Raw genomic sequence first — 6,578 nt, 5'->3', positions numbered from 1 at the left:
TGGAGCACTTAAAAGTGCAACCACTTGTTTTGTTGCCCTGCTGTCTTGAATTTTTTATTCCTTGTTTTTGTTTATTATTTAAAACTCATTTGTGTTATTTTTATTTTCTTTGCATAACAAATCCTAAAAACACAAAAATAACGTAAATAGCTCAAAAATATAAGGAACTAACTAAGAAAAGACGAGTGAATTCGAAGTAAAAATATATATAAATATGATCCGATCAGCTGTGTTGACCGCCATTGCTTCCTTGGTGGATTTCCACGTAGCCTTCTCCACCTTTGTCCCAAGAGCTTTGTCGTTCTTGTAGTCAGTGATCGATTCTTTCTTCCCATGATGGGCGATGCTCAACTCCATGTCATGGACACGGGTGGCTAACTCCTCAAAGGTCCGTGGTTTGATGCCTTGAAGGATGTAGTGTAATCCCCACTGCATGCCTTGAACACACATCTCGATCGATGAGGTCTCCGAAAGTCTGTCTTTGCAGTCAAGACTTAGAGTGCGCCATCGGTTGATGTAGTCCACGACTGGCTCATCTTTGCATTGCTTCGTACTTGTCAGCTCCAGCATGCTTACAGTGCGGCGGGTGCTGTAGAAGCAGTTAAGGAATTCTCTTTCCAATTGCTCCCAGTTGTTGATGGACTCAGGCTCTAGGTCTGTGTACCACTCAAAGGCGTTTCCTTTCAGCGAGCGCACAAACTGCTTGGCGAGGTAGTCTCCCTCCATTCCCGCGTTGTTGCAAGTTTCGACAAAATGTGCAACGTGCTACTTTGGGTTTCCTTTTCCATCAAACTGCATGAACTTTGGTGGTTGATAACCCCTTGGCATCTTCAGGGCATCAATCTTCTTGGAGTATGGCTTCGAGTAGAACAAGGAGGTATGTGAGCTCCCTTCGTATTGCACCTTGATGGTGTTGGTGATTATCTCTTACAGCTGCTGGATAGAAAGAGATCCCATGAGTGCCGCTGCTTGGTCTGGCTCCGGCTTCACATCGATTTTCTTCACCAAAGGCTCCTCTTCTTCGCCAGCTCCTCTCTTTAGTGGATCATCCTCTGGGTCGGGGTTCTCGCCGTCCTGTGGCTTCAGTCAGCTGATGAGTGCAGCAATTTGCAAGTCTTTTTCTTCCACAATCTGTGTTAGCCTTGCGATCGTTTCATTCATTTGAGCCAGTTGTTCTTCAACAGAAGTAACGCCGATGGTCATGACTTGTGCAACCAATATACGTGACTTTCCTTTAGACATCCAGGATGCTGACAAAGAATGTCATTGGCTTCTTTGGGATGTCATCTTATGTGCCTCAGCAGCATGCTTCGGTGCCCCTAACGAGGTCAGGTTGATGACGGACTCACGTTTTTTATGCTCCCCTTACTCCTTTAGCAGCACCAACTTTGAAGTGGCATGTTGAGGAGCAGTTGTGGCACCAATGGATTGTCCGTTCACGGCAGAAGTGCTCAGGATCCTTCCCTTGGTGGTTGTGAGAACGGCTTGTCCCTTGCTTGATGCCATTGACTTTAAGGTGTGTTTGGATTCCTTTAACAGACAAAGAGATGAGAGGTAGAGATGGTCCCACTGGGTGTGCCAAATTTGTAAACACGAAAATTCCTGAAACAAACGAGACAAGAACACGTGTACAAAATAATATTTTGTATTAATGATTTAGGGGTTACAATCTCTCTCAAATTTGATCTTCTGATTCGATCTTCGTAAGGTGTTGATTTGTGGATTGTGATGATGATCTAAGGGCCGTCGAGGCTTGATCTCGAATGAATGGTTGGAAGTTTCTTCAAGGGGGCCTTTTGGGCTTAATCTTGAAGGTTGATGGATGAACGGATCTTCAAGGGCTTTTGGGCTTGATCTTGAAGAACTGTTGATGAACGGATCTTCAAGGGGCCTTTGAGGCTTGATCTTGATGAACAGTTGATGGATGGATCTCCAAGGGCTTTTGGGCTTGATCTTGAAGAATAGTTGGATGTGTGGATTTGTGGATGTTGTTGATCCAAAAGGCCGTTGGGGCTTGATCATAGGATGAACGGATGATGAACGATGAACACTTTCTTCAAGGGCCGTCGGGGCTTGATCTTGAATTGGTAGAAGTTCCTTCAAAGGGCCGTTAGGGCTTGATCTTGAAGGTTGGGTTGACGAAGAACGAAGAGAGCTTTCTTGATCCTTCGGGATTTGCTTGGGAGCTTTGGAGTTTCAAAGTTTCAAGGTTTTGGTGTGAGGTGAATTGGTTATGAATTGGTTCCTTTCTCTTCTCTCCTTAAAATGAATTGAATGGCTTCTATTTATAGAATTTTCCAATGCCTAATTTTGAATATAATATGCAGATGAAATAAATCGTTTCTACCAAGTGTTAACATGTGTTCTATTTCATGAATTTTCCGATTTATTTTGATTTTTCGTTTAGTCACACGCTACGTATAAAATTTATGTGACACGTGAGCGTTGAAATTGTAACTATTGGTCAACATTTATTTCACCGACATTTCGATGTCTACAATAAAGTTATAAACTCACAACCTTCTCTAAAAATGTGAAGACTAAATCCATGAAGAATATTAATTTTTCAATATCTGAATTTACAAATGTCAATATGACTATAACATATAGACATTTTGAATAATTACTTCAAAACTAAGATAATACTTCCACATTTCCCTTTTTTCAACAAGTTGGAATTATAGCGATGATCCTCTAAGGACCTTTACAAACATATAATCATAATACATATACTGTGTAAAGGAATGAGAAAATTGTGAAAACCGAATACAATTATGATTATGTTGATGTCCAAGTTCAACCACTGGATCTGGATCAGGCTGCCATTACTTCCACATTACCTATTTTTATTTTGCGTGTCGATTTTCTCTCTTAATTATATATTCTGCTTTTTCACTCCCTCTTGTAACATTCATCGATCAACTGTGCTTGCATCACACTTGAGATGTCTCTAGCAATAATAAAGATAAGAAGTCTACGTACTAAGACAAATTATGTTGAATATTTTAGATTTTAACTGTAGGGATCAAGACTAATTCTTCTGGACTCATTAGTTCTTACACGGAGTCTTATTGAAATGTCAAAGTTCATACTCGATGGAGATATTATTGAGAGTTGAGGATCATGCTTTTCCTCTTTTTTTTTCTTTCTGGGGAGAGTACTTCAGTCAGAAGGGGTCATTTAATTATGCAAGAGCTGAAGATGGTAGTGGCCATATAAATTATTAAAAAGCACTTGCATGTTTTAATGGACAGTAAGCCTATGGAAATGGAAATTGTTTGCATCTTCTACAAAGAACAAAGGAAGCCCCTTGGCTGTGACATTGAGCTAGCTATGTGTGTCATGCATGTGTACTGTGTTACAAAGACTGAGCCCCACAGTCCTCAATGGTCCTCTCCTTTCTTTCAAAGAAATTCTTTGTCCCTTGAACTTTACAGCTGTGGGCAAGCAAAGAGAAAGAAAGAAAGAATGAAAATTTAATCAAAGCCAGCCAAAGGAGATTTTCCGTTTTGGTTCCAATCCAAATCATGTGATTTTGTTTCATGGGAATAACAATCAATAATGTTCTTAGGGTGATGTAGAAAATATGGTGAAACTCGCTTGAAAAATAATAGAAAAGCATAAAATTAACAACAAAGTTCAAGCATTGAAGATTTAGGAATCGAACGTTGATTTGAGCTCATAATAGTGCTGCTTTGAAGAGAATAATGTCACTAATAAAACAGCTTTGCAAAGATCTATGAGATTTTTATGTCAAAATTTATCATTTATTGTGTTTAAACGAGAATGTTGATTACTAGCAAGCCTAGAGTTGAGACGATGTTATAGTTGTTATGTTTCAAGGAGTTTTCTCATGTTTCTGGTAGACTCCAATTTTCTAATTTTGAAGGTTATCATTTGATTTTCTTGTTATTGTCACGTTGTATCATAGAATTAGCTTATCTCTAACAAGAAAATGCAATCTCTATGTCGGATTGTAAGACAAACACAATAAAAAAATTGGTTGAAACGAGAATAAGTCACAAATTCGAAGCCCTCTAATATAATCAAGGAAAAAAAAAATCTTCAATCGGAGTCATTCGAAATGGCAAAGTCAAAAAGAAAGTTTTAAGATTGCCAAGCTAAAAAAAACCCTAATCCAAGCCATCATATTATTCTACAATTATTGAAGTGGGGACAAGCTAACCTCATGATCTTCACTCCTCCATGGGAGCAAGCTGTTTCCCTTCCTAAATTACCAATTCTCTCTCTCTCTCTCTCTCTCTCTCTCTCTCTCTCTCTCTCTCTCTCTCTCTCATGAATCATGATCACTAGCATGCATCTAATACAATACATTCTACCAACCTTAAAGAAGAAACCAAAAAAAATAAAAAGACCAAACAAAGACAATCTTCCCACAAAATCAGAGATTTTGTCTCCCAAATTAAAAAAAAAATCATCCCACCTTTTGTCTTTTTCCCTTTTATAGATTGCGTGTGAGGGGTGGTAGCTCCATCAGATTTGACAAATTACTGCCCAAACCATAAAACTAAATTAGTCTCACTCTCTCTAAACACCATATCTCTTTCCTCCCCTTGCTTTTTCAATACATATATATATATATATATAACTGTTATTAGCATTCTAAAAATTTCAATTTGTACTTCTCACATATGTATTTTTCTTTCTAATTATATAAAGTTTGAAGGGCAAAATGAGATTTTTGGAGTGTCAATAACAATTTCATATATATATATATATATATATATATATATATTGGGAGGACTTACCCTTTTTTTGGTAGATTAAGGCCACATTGTCATTGCTTGTAGGAGGGTTTATGGAGAATATAATGCATCATAATGTTAATTATTAAGGATAGTGATAGGCATTATATTCAAAGTACAAATTTTGACAAAGTTATTTGTTTTTTGGTCCAGCTATTGACCACATTTGCAATGGTTAAATGTTGTGTACGCAAATTCTTCATTAGAAAGGGGACAAATACAGCTTAAGTTTTTAAGAAAATTCATACAATCATCGTCTTGACGATAAGTTTTTAAGAAAATTAATACAATCATGAGTTTTTAAGTTTTTAAGTGTTATAGTTAGTCCATGCTTTATCATCTTACCTTAGATGCTATAAATTGAATAATTTTTTCAGAATAATGTTACCTATATCTATTTATATTATGTCTTATGTGTATTTATCTTTAACATTCATGTCCATAAAATTTATTTATGCAACTATTGTTGAGAGTATGAATCTTATCGAAAAAACAAAAAACATTACATGTGCTTATGAGTAATTGTGCTACTTTCATTATTGCATGTTCATCTGACTAAAAAACTTATGGACTTGCCATATAAAATTATTTATTGCATTATTTTTTTGGGGTTTCTGTTGTGGGAAAGTTATTTATGCATTGCTTGCATGCACTACTAGAATCATCGATTTCATAAAAATAAACATTACCACCATATATATATATATATATATATATATATATATATATATATATATATATATATAACACGTGAAAAAGCAAAATGACCTTTTCTTTTTACAGTTATTACCATGGAAAAATAAAATAGAATAAAATAAAAGCAAGGACAACAAGCAAAAGGGTGTGGCAATAGGCATGTACTATAAGAATCCACTACAAATGATGCATCATGAATCTCGACGCAAAGAGGGATGGTCAAGGGAATGTAAACTTTATATGGTAATGGGTATCACGAAACTTTCACGTACATATTACTTTAGCATTAAAAAGTTTATAGGACTAAACATATACTTATATATCAAAGTTAGTCAAATCTGATAAATGCTGAGAAAGATTGGATTGAATATATTCGAGCTAGCTAGGGAAATATGTATGTATGTATGTATGTATGTATGTATGTATGTATGTATGTATATGGCCTAAAGCTGCGGATAAAAGTATAAAGGGCAGCAGGCAATATACAAATTGAGTAATCGAGGCAACTGTTGAACTATATATAGCTAGGGCTTCCGCAGCAGAACCAAAAAAGAGGAACTGTAAAACTGAGGAACAAAAGCATATCAATAACAATCTAGGAGTGGTTATGCATTTTGTGTAACACAACAACGTAGACCCACTAATAAATCTGAGCCATCACTATTATCTCCGACTTCTAATGTTGTATCAACCTTTCGAACCAATAAAAACTTATTCATCAATCTTCAAATTTTACATAGTATACCAATATTTTATTGAGGTGTTTCTTCCCTCCGTTTAAGTTTGAATGTTCTAATATGTGTATTATATATTTTACTCTACTCTGATTATACAGATTAGCAATAATCAAATGCACATTCCTAGTTCTTAATTTTGTACTCATACTAGTTATTGCCCTTGTTCATTGGTTCCCGTTTAGTTTATTCGATCCTAATGCTAGGGAAGAAAAAAAGGGGGAAACTACATGCATGAAAGAATACCATCCTAATTTAGGTTTCCTCTAATCTGTTCCCTAAAGAATCCTAATACTTCAAATTCAAAGCTTGTGATTTATATATAAAAGTTAACCATTATATGAAAATTATTCAATTAATGTTATAAACTTTGTATTTAAAT

This window comes from Malus domestica, chromosome 10 (genome assembly GCF_042453785.1).
Source record: "Malus domestica chromosome 10, GDT2T_hap1".
NCBI lineage: Eukaryota > Viridiplantae > Streptophyta > Magnoliopsida > Rosales > Rosaceae > Malus > Malus domestica.
Note: the sequence above shows the minus strand (reverse complement) of the source record.